We start from the raw sequence: 19975 nt of genomic DNA, 5'->3' as shown, positions 1-19975 counted from the left end.
GTGCAAGAGAGTGGTCCAGTTTCATTCTTCTGCATGTGGATGTCCAATTTTCCCAGCACCATTTATTGAAGAGACTGTCTTTCTTCCAGTGGATCGTCTTTCCTCCTTTATCGTATATTAGTTGACCATAAAGTTCAGGGTCCACTTCTGGGTTCTCTATTCTGCTCCATTGATCTATATGTCTGTTTTTGTGCCAGTACCACACTGTCTTGATGACCACAGCTTTGTAGTACAACCTGAAATCTGGCATTGTGATGCCTCAATTTCTTTGCTGGTTTATTGGTTTGTTCAAATCTTCTATTTCTTCCTGTTTCAGTTTCAGCAGCTTATATGTTTCTAGGAATTCATTTCTTCTAGGTTGTCCAATTTGTTGGCATATAGTTTTTCATAATATTCTCTTATGATTATTTGGATTTCTGTGGCATTGGTTGTTATTTCTCCTCCCTCATTTGTAATTCTATTAATTTGAGTGCTTTCTCCTTTTTTTTCCCTTGATAATCTGACTAGAGGTATCAATTTTACTGATTCTTTTTCAAAGAACCAGTTCTTGGTTTTACTGATTTATTTTTTATAGTTTTTATAACATTGATTTTTGCTCTAGTCTTTATTATTTCCTTACTTCTGCTGGTTTTAGGTTTTATTTGTTATTTTTCCAGTCCTTTAGGTGAAAGATTAAGATTGAGATTTTTCTTGCTTCTTGAAGTAGGCCCACGTTGCTAAGTACTTCCCTCTTAGAACTGCTTTTGCTGCATCCCAAAGGTTTTAGACCATTGTGTTTTCATTTTTATTTGTTTCCATTTACATTTTTATTTCTTCTTTTATTTCCCAGTTGACTCATTCATTGTTTAGTAGCATGTTATTTAGCCTCCATATATTTGTGGTCTTTCCAGATTTTCTCCTTATCGTTGACTTATAGTTTCATAATCTTATAGTCAGTAAAGGTGCACAGTATGACTTTGCTCTTGAATTTGTTGAGGCTCATTTTGTGGCCTAATATGTGATCTGTTCTGGAGAATGTTGTATTTACCCCTGAAAGGAAAGTGTAGTCTACTGTTTTAGGGTGGAATGTTCTGAGTATGTCTGTTAAATCTGTCCATTCCAGTGTGTCATTCAAAGGTATTGTTTCCTTATTGATTTTCTGTTTAGATGATCTGTCCATTGATGTAAGTAGAGTGTTAAACTATTATTGTATTATTGTATTACTATTACAATTATTGTATTATTATTATTATTGTATTATTGTATTATTATCAATTACTATTGATACTATTATTGTATTATTATCAATTAATTCATTTATGTTTGTTATTAACCATTTTAGGGGATCCCTGGGTGGCTCAGTGGTTTAGTGCCCAAGGCGTGATCCTGGGGTCCCAGGATCAAGTCCCTCATTGGGCTCCCTGCATGGAGCCTGCTTCTCCCTCTGCCTGTGTCTCTGCCTCTCTCTCTCTCTCTCTCTCTCTCTCTCTGTGTGTGTGTGTCTCTCATGAATAAATACATAAAATCTTAAAAAAAATTTATGTCTTTGGGTGATCTTGTGTTTGGTACATAATATTTATAATTATTATATCTTCTCGTTGGACTGTTCCCCTTTATGATTATATAGTGTCCTTCTTTGTCTCTTCTTAGAGTCTTTGTTTTAAAGTGTATTTTGTCAGGACACCTGGGTGGCTTAGCAGCTAAGTATCTGCCTTGAGCTCAGGGCATGATCCCGGAGCATGAGGATGAAGTCCCATATCAGGCTCCTGGCATGGAGCCTGCTTCTCCCTCTGCCTGTGTCTCTGCCTCTCTCTCTCCATGAATAAATAAATAAAATCTTAAATAAACAAACAAACAAACAAACAAATAAATAAATAAATAAATAGTCTATTTTTTCTGAAATAAGTATTGCCATTCCAGCTTTCTTTTGACATCCACTTGCATGATAGATATTTCTCCATCTCCTTACTTTTAATCTATAGGTGTCTTTAGGTCTAAAATGAGTCTTTTGTAGGCAGCATATATATGGATATTGTTTTTTTTAATCCATTCTGTCACCCTATGTTTTGATTGGAGCATTTACTCCATTTGCATTCAAAGTGATTATTGATAAATATGTGTTTATTGCCATTTCATTACTTGTTTTGTGGTTGTTTTGAAGATTTTCTCTGATTCTTTTTTGTCTTTCTCTGTTTCATATTTTGCTGATTTTATTTAGTGATATATTTGGATTTATTTCTCTTTATTCTTTGTATGCTTATTAGTGGTTTTTGATAAATGGTTATCATTAGATTTGTGTATAACCTCTTCTGCATATAGCAGTCTACATTAAGTGATGGTTGTTCAAGTTTGAACCCATTATTTTTCCTCTCTTCTTCACACTTTAGGTAGATGTTATTATATTTTATATCTTTTTTGTTCCTTAACTGATTTTTTTTTTTTACAGAAACACTCATCTCTGTATTGAGTTGTGGAATTTGTTCTTCTCGTCTTCAGATCATGCTCTGGTTTGTTGACTTAGATGTGGACCATATCTAGTTGAAAACATAGGATGAGATGAGCTTAGAGTTCTCCTACTCTGCCATCTTCCCAAGAGGCCATTCTTAAAGAGGCAATAGCCTAATGACTAGAGCATGATCCCTGGGGCCAGTTTACTTGGGTTCAAATCTCAGTTATACTGTGTGACTTCAGATAATGTATTTAACCTCTTTGTGCCTCAATACCCTCATTTATGATATAGGAATAACAATGGCACTTACTTCATAGGATTGTTTTGAGAATTTAATGGATTAAATTTTAAGTGAGACAAAAAATGCCTGCATTTTATTAACATTCAACAAATGTTAGCTATGCTATTATTGTTATTGTCATTACTTACAGTAGGTAGAGAAATGAAGACAGAGAAAAATTCAAAAATGGGACCGATAGATTTTTAGGGTGGAGGAAGAAGAAAATTCAAGGAGAATTTGCAGTCTGCAAATAACCTATGAGGACTCATGTCTGGCACAATGACAATCATATTAGGTTGATGGGGCTGAGGTAGTTACTGTACTTCCATTCTTGTGTCAAGACTGCCTGAGGAACAGGGAGGAACTAATCCATCAGGCAGATCCTCAGTGATGCACTCTGGAGAAGATTGGAGGCCCCCCACCTTCCAGAATTTTTGCTGCCATCCTGCAGGCCTCCTAGGGGACCAAGGAATGCTTTTTCACGTGTTATTATGACCCTAAATAACACAAAATCTCATACAATCTTCTTTAGTCTTACTTGAAGTTGATCTGGATGATTCATCTGCTCCTATGCATTATTTTTGGCCTGTATTTAAATGAAGAACAAATATTTCATTCAGATGAATTCATGGTACTTTGTTTCCTTAGGAGTATTTTTGGGCTGAGCAACAAGTAAACTTTATATTCTACATAAAGGGGTAATGCTAAATAGTCTAAATTAGGTAATGCTAAGTAAACAACTTCAGTAGAGTCTCAACACAGAAATAATGTGTAAATTCCAAAATTTTTTAACATTATGAATGCATATGAGATTCTAATGTTTCTAAACTACTAATGATGATATCATTAAGGTACAGAATTGCTTTCTCAGGTCTTTTGACTATTAAAAAATGTTTAAGCTAGATTATAAGTTGGCAAATGTTATCATACATATTGTTAAAAATGTTTAATATTTTCAAATGTCACAGGAGAACCCAATCTCTAATGTCAGGCATTGCACACTTTGGATTTAATTTTGTAGTTCTTTGTAACATTTATCTTGCTAATCTTTTGTATTAATTTCCTTTTTTGTGTTTAATTTGCTCTAGGTAAAACTTTAAAGCATTTTTTATTTTGTGTAAAATCTATAGTTTGCCTTTTTTGTTTTGTTTTGTTTTGTATTTTTTTTTCTGAGTAAAGAAAAACTAAGAATGAGGAGAATAGCAGGAAAAATACAATTGTCAACTGTTCCTTCCTCTCTTCTCTCCCTTGAAACCATCCATATTTACACTCCTGCCCAACTCAATCTATTGTAGAGTGAAAAGGAGAGAAAAAAAGAAAAGGAAAAAGAGAAGTCCTATCCTTCATGAACCCATACCTTAACTTCTCCTTCCATTTTATTTTCCTTTTTTACTTAGCACTCTCCACTTTAATCTTATCCTGGATCCTATTTCCTCCAAGATTTTATTTGACTTGTTCTGATATCTGCTCTTTAATGTCTAACTATTCTACCTTAAGATCTTAGAGCTAACACCAGTGGTTTAGAGCTGGAGAAATTCCATTTTCCTCTGGTCATCATATAGGAAGTGTTCTATAATCAATAAGTAGGATTGCAAGAGGTGAGACAGGCTTCTGATACCCAGAATCTGAAGTACAGAGTTCCTGTTACCTTAACCACATGGTTTCTGTTCCAAATTGTTGCCAGGTTCTCAACTAGCAATTTGTATATGTTCAGATAATACCTAATACAATATGTATGGGAGGGGGCTGAACAGGTAAAGAGTGTGCTGCTTCTATTTTGAAGGCCTCAGTTTATATTCTTTTTTTTTTAAGATTTATTTATTTATGAGAAAGAGAGAGAGTGTTCTAGGGAGGAGGGGCAGAGGGAGAGAAAATTTCAAGCAGACTCCTTGACATCATGACTTGATCCTAAATCCAGTGGGATGCTTAACCACCTCTAGCCACCCAGGTGCTCTGAAGGCCTTAGTTTATTTTCTTACCATTTAGCAAAAACACTATTTGTTTGACTTCATTACCTTTCTTTGTTTTTCTTTCTCTTTCTTTCTTCTTTCTTTCTTTCTTTCTTTCTTTCTTTCTTTCTTTCTTTTTCTTTCTTTCTTTCTTTTCTTTCTTCTTTCTTTCCTTCCTTCTTTCTTTCTTCTTTCTTTCTTTCTTTCTTTCTTTCTTTCTTTCTTTCTTTTTCTTTCTTTTCTTCTTTCTCTTTTTCCTTTTTTTCTTTCCTTCCTAACTTATAATTGAAGTATAGTTAACACATAATGTTATATTAATTTCAGGTGTACAACATAGTGATTTGACAACTCTATACATCTATGCTCACTAGAGTGTAGCTACCATCTGTCACCATACAATGCTATTATAATATCACTGACTATACTCCCTATGTTGTACCTTTTATTCTCATAACTTATTCATCGTGTGACTGGAAGTCTGTACCTCCTACTCTCCACCCATTTTGCTCATCCCTCCACCCTTTACCACTGTGGCAACCATCAGTTTGTTCTCTGTATTAATGGGTCTGCTTTAGTTTTTTTGTTTGTTTGTTTTATTTTTTAGATTCCACATATAATGAAATCATATGGTATTTGTCTTTCCCTGTTGAATTGTATAAGTTCTTTATATATATTGGATATTAACCTCTTACTGGTTATATCATTTGCAAATATCTTCTCCCATCCATTAGGTTTCCTTTTTGCTTTGCCAATGTTTTTTTTTTTTTTTAGTTTGTCTTTGAAACACAGAATTTCTATTTTATTTTCCCTGTTGTTGTATATATGAAGCAGATTGTTGAAATGTTTAGGCCTGAATTGTATATAGGATTATGTCTGAAATAAATTTATTAGATTAAACCAGTTGCTATGGCCCAATGGTGTGATTTATACTTCGACATAGATGTTACTGTATTTTTAATTATCATCTGAATGCTTAAGAAAGGTACCCAATAGAGCATATGAAAAATTTTAGTGGATTTATTACTACTTTCATTTCTTGCATTTGTGTGTTTCATACTCCAACACAGGTTGTGTGTGTTTTCTCAGGGAAATCTTAAGAAAGGAACTTGAATATTTTGGGATACAGATTTGAATTTTGTTAATAAGTGCTGTATTCACAGGCAACTCAAAATTATGACTATGATATTGATCTATAATATTTAAAGAGTGAAAAAATATTTTCAAATCTCTATATTGGAATTTAAAAATTATCCTATTCTTTGGTATGTATTCATAGATTTTTCTTGGGAAATATTCTATTTACAATTTTTCTCACTTTTAAAACTCAAAATATGTTAATTTGCATATTACTATATTAGGAGCCACAATTAATAGGTTAGAATTTGAGTTCCACTACTGCTTTTATCCATCTTGGGAATGTTAGTCAATTTTTCTGAACTTCAGCTTCATATTGTAAAATAAGGATAATGATAAACCTACGGACAATATTGTTATGAGGATTATGTAATTTAATAACTGTAAAAAGATTAGAATCATGCCTGGAACATTGTAAAGGCTATATAATTTTTGTTTTGTTATTTTTTGATTATTTGGGAAAGATTAGAAGAGGAAATTAAACTTGCAGAGGGAATTTTCTACAAAGTGGTGTTACAATAATCTCTCCTTGGAAAAAGGTACGAATTCTTACTGACCATGATTAGATTTAACTTTGATGTACAATGAATTAGAGAAAAGTTTGTATCGATCAGTATGAGATGGTTAGAAGAATGCTTTAATGTCTAAGTAACAATTGTTATCCTGAATTCTGCTCCTTAATAAGACAAAGTATTGGAGCAGTTATGATTCTTCGCTACACTTATTAGTAGGACTTAAGCAAAAGCCAATGAGAGCTAAGCTCCTACTTCTGCTGCAGCAGAGGGAGATTGATGAACTACTCTGGAAATGGCCTGAATGGTTCAGAACACAGGTCATGATGGAGCAATTGAAGATGCTGAGCTTTGTCAGAGCTGGGACTGCTACTGTACACAGCACCAATGTGCTTTGAGACCTAACTTGCACTTCATAATTTCTTCTAGGAGAAACAGATGGAGGCCTAGGAAGAGTAAACCAGGGTCCAAAAGAAGGTATTAATATTATAAACATGTCTAGTTATTTACATCCCAAGGAACAATGCTTGGATAGAGAGTTATAATCATCTCTTATATTGGGATCAGGGAAAGAAGAATACAGGAGTGATTTACTCTTCTTTTCTTTTAAAGATGTATTAAACCCAATGTGCCAGTCTTGAAGGGTATTAACTGGGTTGCACCATGCTTGTCAGCTTAGGGAGAGTTAGATAGCCTAGTGTAGAAGTAATTTATACACTTTTTGTTTTATAAAGCATATCCTAATGGGATATACATTGATGTTAAATATGAATCCCAAAACCTACTCATTATTTTCCCTCAGAACTGTTTCCTTCATTTTTGATTAATATTTTCACAACCCACTTTTAAGGTAAAAAATATCTATAATTTTTTTTTAAGATTTTTTTGTATGTATTCATGAGAGACACACAGAGAGAGAGGCAGAAACACTGGCAGAAGGAGAAGCAGGCTGCTTGCAGGGAGCCTGATGTGGGACTTGATCCCAGGACTCTGGATCATGACCTGAGCCAAAGGCAGACGCTTAACCACTGAGCCATCCAGGCATCCCCAAAATATGTGTAATTCTGTTTACTCTTCTCCTGATTTTCTGTAGCAAATTCATTAATCTATGTGTCAGCCACTGTTCTGGGAACTAGGGGGTACATCAGTGAATAGAAGTCAACAACGACAACAAAAAGAGTATCTGTCCCCATAGTGTTTATTTCTAGTGGGAGCAGACAAACTTACGAATAAGTAATACATAATTTAATATAGTAGCATATTGTGTTTTATTATTGTGTTTCATTTTCTAATATTACTATGATTTGTCTCAAATTATTGTTGTCATGAGTAATTCTTTAGAAGTAGGAGTAAAAAATCTGGATTCACAAGTGAAAGAGTATTAAAAAATGAGTAGGATTGGGACTCCTGGGTGGCTCAGCAGTTGGACGCCTGCCTTAGGCTCAGGTTGTGATCCTGGGATCAGTAATCGAGTCCTGCATTGGGCTTCCTGCGGGGAGCCTGCTTCTCCCTCTGCCTATGTCTCTGCCTCTCTCAGTCTCTCATGAATAAATAAATAAATATTTTAAAAAATGAGTAGGATCATCAGAAAATATTGTAGTGGACTAAAAAGGACCACAAAAACCAAAAATATAACTTTGTTATTCATAGAAAAAGCATCCTGAGCTTTGGGAAATTTAATGAAATAATCATTTGTCAGAAGCCTACTTACTTATTCATTCCACAAATATTTCTTGAGAATATCTTAGAAACTGGAACAGAATAGTAAACAAAATAGATAAAGTCCTGCCCTTAAGGAATTTGCATTCTAGTGGAGGAGTTAGATAAACACCACCCCAAAGACACAATTTCCTGACTATTCTATTTCTTAGCTCTCCAGCCTGCCTCTCTGTATCCCCATTCCCACCTCAAAAAAAAAATCTTTTCTATCAGTGCCCTAATTTGAGGCCCTTTTCAACCATGAATTCTTGTGTCATAACTGCTCCCAATTTCATTATCTGCATTATCATAGTTATGTTTCTAAAACCTTAATAGTTGTATTCCTCTACTTCTACACCTTTTGATTCTGTATCATCTGCTTTATGATTTCATTCACATTTTGGCCTCCATCTATTTTCCAACCGTTTTTACTGCCTTAAAAACTGTGTAACATCTCCTTTTAGCTGCCACTGCAGCTTTCAACTGAATAACTGCTCATACTTCATAGAGAAAATAGAAACAACTACACAGAAGTGCTTTCATCTCCTTACTGCCATGCTGTAACCCTATTTCCATAAGACAATATATATCATATTCTTTAATCCCTTTAAAATCTATCAATAGCCAGTACTTCCTCTTGTGCTTCAGATTGTAACTTCCCTCAATTTTTCAAGACCTTTTCCTTTGAAGTAATTGTATCACAAGTTTCTTCCTTTGTGGTGGATTATTTCCACCCATATTTTCAGAAGCTTTTATGTCATTCATTAAAAATAAACTATTCCTTGATTGCATATTCCCCTAGAGGTTTTATGCCATTTCTCATAATATTGTTGTCTTAACTTGCTGTCCATTTTTCACTTAGCATTTGCTCATCAACCCACTCCAGTCTGGCTTCCATCTCTTCCACTTCATGGAAACATCCTCGCTCCTTCTTCTTCCTTCTTTCCTTTATGTTTTTCCAAGGACAGCAATAACAATCAAATGCTAAATCCAGTGAACACTTTTGTACTCTCTTACTCTACCACTCAGTGGCATTCAATACAATTCACTGCTGTTCCTTCAAACTTGACTGTCTAGGTTAGTTTCTCTTTTTTTAGTCTCCTTGTTCTGGTCCTTTCCCTCTGCCTGAAAGCATTATTACCTACACCTTCCAGCTAGGTGATTTCATTTAGTCACAGTGATGAAATATTAATAATTTTGAAAATATATTTCTTGCTATCCAAACTCTGAGCCCCAGATTTATATATTCAGCTGGTTTGGGGGCATGTCTATTTGAATGCTTAATAGGCATATCAAACTTAAAATTTTCAAACCAGAACTCTTGATGGTTCCTCACTCCTCACCTCTTTCTCAAGCAGTCTTTCTGATCCCAATAAGTAATAACAATATCCACTTAATCATGCAACCTCCAAACCTAGACATCATCTATAATTTCTCCATTTTTTTTCTCAACACTCCTCACAGAATCCTTAAGTATGTTCAAAGTATATTTCAAATGTGTCTACTTCTTCTTGTCTTTACTACCACTACCTTAGCGTAAGCCACAATCATATCTTGCCAAGATAATTCCTGTAGCTTCTTAACTACTATTTCTGCTCCTTCTCTTGGTTCATGCCCACATCATAGTCGGAGTAATTTTTATTAAACTATGTTTCAGATCATGTTATTTCCTTGCTTAAAGTTCTTCAGTGTTTATGGCAAAGTTGAGGATCTTTATGCCAAGGTTCTGAAAGATTTGGCCTCTGGATATCTCTTTGAGATCACCTCCTTACCCTCTTTAGCTCATTCCATTCTAGCCACATTGTCTTCCTTTCTATTCTTTGAATTAGCTGAAATCCTTTCCACCTCAGAACATTTTCATTTAGAATATTCTTCCTCTGGCTGTATGCATGGTAGTTTATTTTTCATTGAAATTTAGCTCAACTGTCATCTCCTCAGAGAAGTCAGAAGGCTTCTTTACCCTTTATTCAAAATAGTATGTTAGTCTTGTGGGAAACACTATGACTAACATCTGCTAAGGCCAAATATATTTGAGACGTTTTTGTATATCACTTTGCCTTTTTAGAATTCTTTTGCACAGTAGCATATTAATGTTTAATTCATTCATATATTCATTCATTCAGCTGGTATTTTTTTTTCATTCAGCTGGTATTTATGAAACATCTGCTGTGTATCAAGAATTATCCTAAGTGCTTGAGATATATAAAAAAGTAAAGCAGATACAGTTCTTTAACTACTGAAGTTTACATTCTAGTGAATGAGATCAATAATAAACATAAACATAATAAAAAGTAAATTATATAGTCTAAGGAAGGCCATATGTGCTATAGGAAAAAGAACGGCAGAGTAAGGGAAATTGAGCATGCTGTGGAGGTAAGGAGTGCTCTGAGAATTGTACTATAAAGACACTAGCACTTCCCAAACTTATTTGACCACAGAACACATAGACAAATCTTTCAAAGAATACACCTTAGCAAAGTATTTTCTGCCTATTGTCTGTCTTTCCCTCCACCTGCAAGGCACACACAAATTTTATATAGTAGAAACCTGAGTGCCAGAGAAGCTCTCTAATTTTCCCTAAGCCACAAATCCTTCATAGAATTTTAAGATATGATCTCTGCCTTATAAAGTTGATTATGAAGATTGTGATAATAAAAACAATCGGTTGCACACCTAGCATATTTGGTACTTGGAGCAGCTAGTTTATATGACAAAATTACTTTCAGTAATAGGAAATTAAAAAAAAATTGGTCAGAAAAAAAGAAGACCATAAAAATTTTCTTTTGATGGATTTTGTATATGTAATCATACTAATGAAAAAGAATAATAAATAACTTAAATAAAGATTATAGCATAAAAATGAAAAAATAATGGATTGATGTTTTAAAATTATGTTGATGTGTTTCTTACAAAAGAAAACTAGGTGGTCTGTTATTCACACTGATTATTATGAACTGAGTATTTATGTTACCTCTCCTCTCCTAAATTCACATGTTGAAATCCTAACTACCAGTGTGTCTGTAGTTGGAGTATGGAAGTAATTATAGTTAAATGAAGTCATAAGGATGGGGCCTTGATCTGATAGGATTAGTGTTCTTTTTTTTTTAATTAATTAATTTATTTATGATAGTAACAGAGAGAGAAAGAGAGAGAGGCAGAGACACAGGCAGAGGGAGAAGCAGGCTCCATGCACCGGCAGCCCGACGTGGGATTCGATCCCGGGTCTCCAGGATCGCGCCCTGGGCCAAAGGCAGGCGCCAAACCGCTGCGCCACCCAGGGATCCCTAGGATTAGTGTTCTTATAGGAAAAAATGTTGGAGAGCTCACTTTCTCTCCTTTTCGGTGCGCATACCGGAAGGCTTTGTGAGGACAGTTAGAAGGTAGCCAGACGTCTGCAAACCCAGAATAGAGTCCAAAACTGAATTAGCCAGATGCTTGATCTCTCTCCACTCTCCCAAACTGTGAGAAAATATATTTCTGTTGCTTAGGTCATTCCATCTGTAGTATTTTGTTATGACAGCTTGAGCATCCTGAGAAGACTAACACACCAATATATTGGTCTGTTACAGTAATGAATATATAACTTGACAGTTTTTTTTTAATTTTTATTTATTTATGATAGTCACACACACAGAGAGAGAGAGAGAGAGAGAGAGAGAGAGAGAGAGAGAGGCAGAGACATAGGCAGAGGGAGAAGCAGGCTCCATGCACCGGGAGCCCGACGTGGGATTCGATCCCGGGTCTCCAGGATCGCGCCCTGGGCCAAAGGCAGGCGCCAAACCGCTGCGCCACACAGGGATCCCCGACAGTTTTTGTTATTAAAAATTAACTTTGGCAAATTTGTTAGTTGCTTTGTCAAATTTGATTTTCTTTGTGTAGTCTTACTTAATTGTGTTACCATTTTCATCAATCTATCTTTGCTCACAATAAGAGAAGAACACTTTTTGTTCATTTTAATTTAAATATTTTGTCACACAAAGCTACAAATATAAAACTAGGGAAAATAATAAATATAATATGTGTAAGTTTGGAAGATATTCATAAAAAAGCACAAACAATTGTACTACAGTTTTCAGAAATTTCAGACACAGAAGAAAACTTCAAGCAGTCCCATGGAATGACAGAGCTGAAGTAAAACCTGGGCTGCTTCTTCCTTTCTGTCCCTGAGCTGTCACCATTTATGTCTAATCTGTTTAACTCAGGAATATATAGCTCCACAGTGGTTGCAAACCACATCCAAAGAGAGCTTGAATGATTCAAACACATTATGAATTTACTCTCGGAATGAGAATGTGCAGCTGTGTTCACATGTACCAGGGCTGACTGGATGACTGGGGATTCTTTGAATTACCTTTTATGCAGAATACAATAATACAAATTCTACATAAAGGTTAATTCGAAGAATCCCCAGTTATCTGTGCAGTTATTTAGAACTTAGACCAACAGAAATTTCTGAGGAAAGGAGTGTTTATCAGTGACATTATTTAGAATTACTGGCGTACTGTGGTAATAAGCAGATTAATTTTAAATCTGTTTTATTGCAGCTTTTTATTTATATATTTTTACCATCTAGTGTTACTAATGAGAAATTCAGTGCTAATAGGATTTTAATCATTTAGGTGATTCTTTCTGAAATTTTAAATTCTGAAATTTTAAATTAATTCTTCATCCATGATACTCAGATATTTTATTATAAAATTTCTAGGGTTGGATTTCTTACTATTCACCTTGAGGATAGCTCTGAAATTCTTTTCAAGATGAAAATTTAGGGCAGCCCTGGTGGCTTAGCAGTTTAGCACCACTTTCAGCCTGGGGCGTGATCCTGGAGAACCTGGGATCAAGTCCCAAGTCAGGCTCCCTGCATGGAGCCTGCTTCTCTCTCTGCCTGTGTCTCTGCCTCTCTCTCTCTCTGTGTGTGTGTGTCTCTCATGAATAAATAAATAAAATCTTTAAAAAAGATTTTTTGCCAGCTCTATAAATTTTGCTTCTACATATAATGTTTCCCCTTTTCCATTACTTTTCCCCTTTTCTGCTACTCATTCTAGAATTCATTTTAGATATACATTGCATCTTATTGTAGTCTCCACATCCCTTATTATTTTTCTCATACCTTATAAATATATTAATTTTAATTACTCTAAATGTATTATTTGTTTCATGATTAATTTTGCATGTAATATATTTTCATTTTAAGTGTAGAGCATATATCTCACTGTGGGATGTTCTTCCTCACAAAGTTGGTGATTTTTCAGACGGGTGCTTCATGTCTGAGAAAACTCATTCACCAGTCTCTGCTGCTGCTTGGCTTCCATGATCCTCAAGGAGGTAGAGGCATGCTATCCAGCATGGTGTCCTGTGGGTTGGATAACATCTGCTCTTCCTGGGAATCAGTTTCTGCAGGCCTTATACTATCCTAATCCCTGTTTGGCTATTAAAATTTTCTACTTTAATCTGTAAAGCTTTGTGTTTTATATGCCATCTGAATTTGTCTGCTTTCTATCCATCATGGTTAATTTTTAGTGTCAACTTGAGTAGGCTATGGGGCTCCCAGATATTTGGTCAATGATTACACTCTGGTTGTTTCTGTGAAGGTGTTTTGGATGAGTTTAACACTGAAATTGAATGACTGAGTAAAGCTGATTTCCCTCCCAAATGTGGGTGGGTCCCGTGTTATCAGTTGAAGTCATGATCAGAACAAAAGTCTGACCTTCCCCCATAAAAGGGAACTCTGCCTAACTGGTTTACAGCTGGGACATCAGTTTTATCCTGGTTTTGGACAAAACTGAAGCACTGCCTCTTTCTGGGCCTCAGCCTTCTGGCTTTTTTAAAATTTTTATTATTTTTTAAATATTTTATTTATTTATTCATGAGAGACACAGAGAGAGAGAGAGGCAGAGACAAAGGCAGAGGGAAAAGCAGGCTCCATACAGGGAGTCTGATGTGGGACTCAATCCTGGGACTCCATGATCATACCCTGAGCCAAAGGCAGATGCTTAAATGCTGAGCCAGCCAGGTGTCCCGCCTTCTGGCTTTTAGACTAAAAGTATACCACTGGCTCTCCTGGATTTCCAGCTTGCTGACTGCATGTCTTGGGACTTGCTGTCATGGGAGTTTCTCAGCCTTCAAAATCTTATGAACCAATTACATTTTTTCATATATATACACACACACACCTATTTTACATCCTGTTTGTACATCCTTTCTGCTTCTTTAGAGAACCCTGACTAAATATACCATCGAATAAGAACTCCTCAAAATGTCTATTAGGGAAAGTATGAATCCTTTTGTCTAACATGACTATAAATGTTCTCCTTATTTGCTTTCCTCTTATATGCCTTATTCTTTCTTTTTTCTTTTCCTTTTAAAATTTTATTTTTTACTGAAGAATAATTTATATACATCTATTAGTTTCAAGTGTACAATATAGAGATTTGATATTTATATACATTATAAAATGGTCACCATAATAAGTCTAGTTACCATCTGTTGCCAAAATTGTTACAGTACTATGGACTATATTCTCTATGCTGTAGATTATATACCCATGTTTTACTTACTTAATAACTGGAAGATTGTTCTGCTTCACCTATTTTGTCCATCCCCTCAATGCTCCCTCCCCTCTGGCAACCATCAGTTTGTTTTCTGTATCTATGAGTCTCTCCCCCCCCTTTTTTGTTGTTCATTTGTTTTGTTTTTCAGATTTCAAATATAAGTGAAGTCATAGAGTATTTGTCTTTCCTTGACTTACTTTTACCTTAACATAATACCTTTTAAGATTTTATTTATTTATTCATGAAAGACACAGAAAGAGAGAGGCAGAGACACAGGCAGAGGGAGAAGCAAGCTCCATGCAGGGAGCCCGATGCGGGACTCGGTCCCAGGACTCCAGGATCATGCCCTGGGCTGAAGGCAGGCGCTAAACCACTGAGCCACCCAGGGCTTCCCAGTTAATGCATATTTAATCATTGTGATGAATATGTCAACTTAATAAAGTGGGAATACCCCAAATGCCTTTTCCTAAGTATTTTATGGTGGTTTCTGTCCAACATTTTCTTTCTGGCCCAGAGGACTTGGAGCTGACTATTCAAATCTTTTAAAACTATTAGCTCAACAAATCAATTTGGGATTGCATGTGATGGAGGGAAGAATGCATGGGAGAAAAGGGAGGTCTTCCTGGCTATTTCACTATATTTCACTGTCTTTGTAATGATTCCCCTCACCATTGGTTGATACCATCAAAATATGTAATGCTGGTAAAAGTAGTCATATTGCTTTCCTATATTCTATAAGTTACTATTATGGTAGTATTCTTACACTGTAGTTTTTGTTTCTTTACATCAGTCATTTGGGAAAATTTGCCTGCTGTGAATAGAATAAAAAGAATTGTTTTACTTCTATTTTTTATTAAAATTTTTTTATTTCATAATTTTTTTAAAAAGAGTATTTATTTGAAAGAGGGAGAGAGAGAGAGGGAGGGAGAGAAAGAGAGAGAGAGAGAAAGAGTGAGCAAGCAGGGGGAGGGGCAGAGGAACAGGGAGAGAGAGAATCTCAAGCAGACTCTTCACTGAGCACAGAGCCTGACATGGGGCTTGATCCCAAGACCCTGAGATCATGACCTGAGCTGAAATGAAGAGTCAGATGCTTAACTGACCAAGCCTCCCAGGCATCCTAAGAATTATTTTACTTTTATACAGATATTAAAGGGAAGTAGCTTTCATTTTTTCCTTTCCAACCTTATTTTTATTATGTAAATAAAAGGGATTTAAACATTTTCCTTTATTTTCTGTTATTTTATTTGCTAAATACATAACGTTAGTAGACATTTGGTAATTTAGTTGTTCTCCCTATCATTTTACTAAAAGAAACCTAAGTATGCCAAGACAGTAATATCAACCCCTATTTTTCTAGCTTATTAACTTGTTTGCTTTACTCAATCTCCTCTATCCTACAGGGTCTCATCTGCAGTTTTAACAATATTGATGACTAATTCTACAAAAGATGGTTTAAACTGCAAAGCAGAACCTGGAATGGAGCCAGAGAGTGGCCGTATGCTCTGAAACATCTCTACAACATAAAAATGTTTTGCAGAGAACATTTCTATTGTCTGCTGAAAGAGCCTAGAAAACTCCTGTTCTAAGTGGTTCTGGAGGGCTATGGTGATAAGTTAGATGACTAAACTCACAATAAAAATGACCCAGTTTAGGCCCACATAGTGACTGCATGTTAGGTAGATACCAGGAAAGAGGGATATTTCTCACAAAGGCGAAACCATCCTGCCTTCCCAATAATTTGTTAAATGTTTCATTTGGAATTTATTTTCTTCTAAATTTTTGTTGTTACCAAGTCACTATGGCTGCGATATGAGTATTTGCAATGGTATCTTAGCACCAGATTTGAAATTATTATTTCCATCATTTATGAATCATGTGATATGGGAAATAGCTTATTTTTGTTAATTTCAGTTTCTTCATTGTAAAATCTTCCTTCCTGGGATGGTTATGGAGACTAAACAAGACAATGTGCATGAAAAGATCTGGCACAAAGCATTACATCAGTGTGGAATTGGAAAAGCAATGTTTGGCTGTAAGAATTGCCTAAGTCTTCAGAAGATCTATATTTACAGCTGCCTGAATTATTTGGTATCTAAAAGTCACAGGTAAAAACTTACATATGTTTGATAAAATAAGAATTAGCACATATATTTTAAACTTTGAAAAACAATTTTAATTAGTTAAAACAAGGTAATTATATTTCAGGTGTTCCTGAAACTAGTACTGCAAAGTTATTTATTTAATTAGTTATTTAGTCTTAAATTTATTGAAGACATTCAGAGATAATTTGTCTCAGTGACTGTTTTTATTGCTAATGAGTTATTTGTGAAAATTAGGTAGAAAAGAGGTTTGATTTGATTATATAGAATAATGAAAAACAGGATAGGATATCAGCATCACTGATTATGTTCTCAATTCTCCCACAAATAAGTGTCTCTTATTTGAAAGCACTTTTATTTTACTCTTAGCTTTTTTTATGCTCTATTGTCATAGATGATTAGTTGTGAAAATAAAGTAAATATTACTAAAACCCCCATTAACCATTAATATAATCTTCATATTGCTTTAGTTTAAATAATTATAAAATTGTAATAGTCACTGCTTACTTCTAAATTTTATTTAAATAAAATATTTTTAATTCAGTGGGATTAAGAAGTGATTTGATTAGTTTCATGTTAGGAAATAAGAAAAAATTTGCCAAGATTCTCTAACTTCTATCATTTGATAAAGCAATGTAGTTATTGTGCCTTTTAGACATTTCCAGACTCCAGTCCCACAGCCACTGTCATTGATGGATTTTCTCATTGGTCCTTTACCTTGACTATTTAAATTTTAACTTTATTATTTTCTAATCATGCAGTCTTTTCTGGTCCACAATATAACAAGTCATTTCAAAAAGTGAGATCATATTGAGTTTTCCTTTAATACCATTTTACGGGTTTCTAATATCTAAAAGAAAAAAAGTTTAAATTATCTAGCATTGTGTTTGAAAAAAAGCAATGCCCCCAACTCTCACTGCTGATGATGTGCCTGCCCTCAGCAGCCAGTGCCCAGTGCACATAAGATGCTCAATGCATTTTTTATGAGTAAACAAATGAACCTCCCATTTCAGGCTTCCTTTACCTCCCTACCATTTGCCCCATTTTCACACTCAAATCTTGCTTTGATTTGTACATGTTATGCTCTTTCCTTCCTTGTGCCAAGTGCATTTAAGCCTGCAGAAAAGGCTTAAATAAAATGGAATAAAGAGATTTTGTCTGTGAGACTCATAGAAATGAGTTCAGGCCATAATAAAGTGAAGATGGTTGGCATAGTTACATATTACAAAACAAGGGACTCCCATAAACACTAATGAAAGTATCAGAATGTTTATCACTAGAGCTTTATTTTAATCCTGTCTTTATTGTTGATTAATTTTATGTCTCTGGAAGAGCAAACTCAGTAAATGCAATAATACTGCATTGTAATGATGAGATGAAATTATTTCTCTCATAGGAGAAATACCACAATTTTTATTTGGGAGAAGTGGAATGGGAAGCTGTGGAATAGTTCTTTTAAACTTAATTTTACATTTAAAAAATATTTCATTTATTTATTTTAGAGAGAAGGAGAGCAGAGGGAGAAGCAGAGGGAGAGGGAGAGAATCTCAAGCAAACTCTGCACTGAGCACTGGGCCTGTTAAAGGGCTTGATCTCATGATCTGAGCCAAAACCAGAAGTTGGATGCTTAACTGACTAAGCTACCCAGGTGCCCCTATGGAATAGTTTTGAAAAAGAGCTTTAAGAACTGAGTGATATTCTTTTAACTTCTAGAATGAGCTAATCACAAATAAGAACTTAGGGAGCACAGGATAGCAGGGGAAGGCCTGGCTGGATCCAGGAAATGTAAGAAGGAATCTTTAGAAGTGGAAATGAAAAGGGCATACAATAGCAAAGAGGGGGAGGAGGAACCATTAAGAGCATCTGGAACTGGATACCTACTCAGGGCAGTCAACTATATGTATGGCATTTTGATTTTCACGTGTAGTATATAGTTATAGGGTCAAAGTAATTAGATGCTATAAAAGTAAAGGAGAGGTAAAAATATAGTAATCCTCCTTTATCCAGAGTCTTGCTTTTGTGACTTCAGCTACTTGTGGTCAACCACAGTTCGTAAGCAGATGATCTCTTTCTTACTGTGTCGTAGCCTAACACTCTGTCACAACACCTATGTCATTCACCTCACTTCATCTCATCACTTTGGCGTCTTATCTCACACCATCACAAGAAGAATGAGTACAGTGTAGTAAGATATTTTGAGGGGGAGACACAACTTTTTGTTACAGTATGTTTATTACAATATATTGTTATAATTGTTCCATTTTGTTGTTATTGTTACTCTCTTAGTGTGCCTAGTTTATAAATTAAGCTTTATGATAAGTATTTACGTATAGGAAAAAACATAATGTATACGGGGTTTGGTATTCTCCATGATTTCAGGCATCCACTGGGGGTCTTGGAACATATCTGCTGTGGATGAGGGGAAGATTACTGTAATGATTCCAACGGGTATTTTGGAATAATATATTTATGTTGAATGAGTAAGTTCTTCTTGGAATGCATTTTTAGAAATTTTCTTTTTCTTTTTACTTAGAAAAGGACAAGTCCATAAAATAAATTATAATTTGAAGAAGAGAAAATAAAGAATATAAAATACACCCATAGGTCCATAGTGTAAAACAAAATAATAAAAAACAAAAATCCCAAACCGAAAAGCAAAAACAACTCTCACATAGGAAGGAACAATGAGGGGCAGTCCGGGTAGCTCAGTAGTTTAGGGCTGCTTTAAGCCCAGGGCATGATCCTGGAGACCCAGGATCGAGTCCCACGGCAGGCTCCCTGCATGGAGCCTGCTTCTCCCTCTGCCTGTGTCTCTGCCTCTCTCTCAGTCTCTCTCTCTCTCTCTCTCTCTCTCTGTCTCTCTGAATAAAAAAAAATAAAAAATAAAAAAAAGTAACAATGAAAATGAAACAAAAGGAAAGTAACAAATTTTATGAATAGAACTTGGAAAGGATAATGTGGAACAAAACAGGAAAAGATACACCGGTGATGATTGATTATGAAGTTGCAATGACAAAACTTTCACATAGAAGAAGACACTCAAGAATGTGACATATTAAGAGCTTGAAATGCCACTTTATTAATGAATATCAATAAAAGGTAAAAACCAGGTGCATATATCAAGTAAGGGAAAAACCAAAGTCTACTTATCTAAAGAATTTAGAGAAAGCTTAGCCAAAACATGTGGTAGAGGGATGGATCAGCAACATTCTCCTCAGCCAAAGGAGGTTACAGGATCCCTGGTCCCAAACCTCACTGAGAAACGCATCATTGCACATGGTAAGGTCTGACTAGGAATCTTGTCTGGAAGCATAATTGTCTCTT

Source organism: Nyctereutes procyonoides, unplaced genomic scaffold (genome assembly GCF_905146905.1).
Source record: "Nyctereutes procyonoides isolate TBG_1078 unplaced genomic scaffold, NYPRO_anot_genome, whole genome shotgun sequence".
Taxonomy (NCBI): Eukaryota; Metazoa; Chordata; class Mammalia; order Carnivora; family Canidae; genus Nyctereutes; species Nyctereutes procyonoides.
This window is presented reverse-complemented; position numbering follows the sequence as displayed.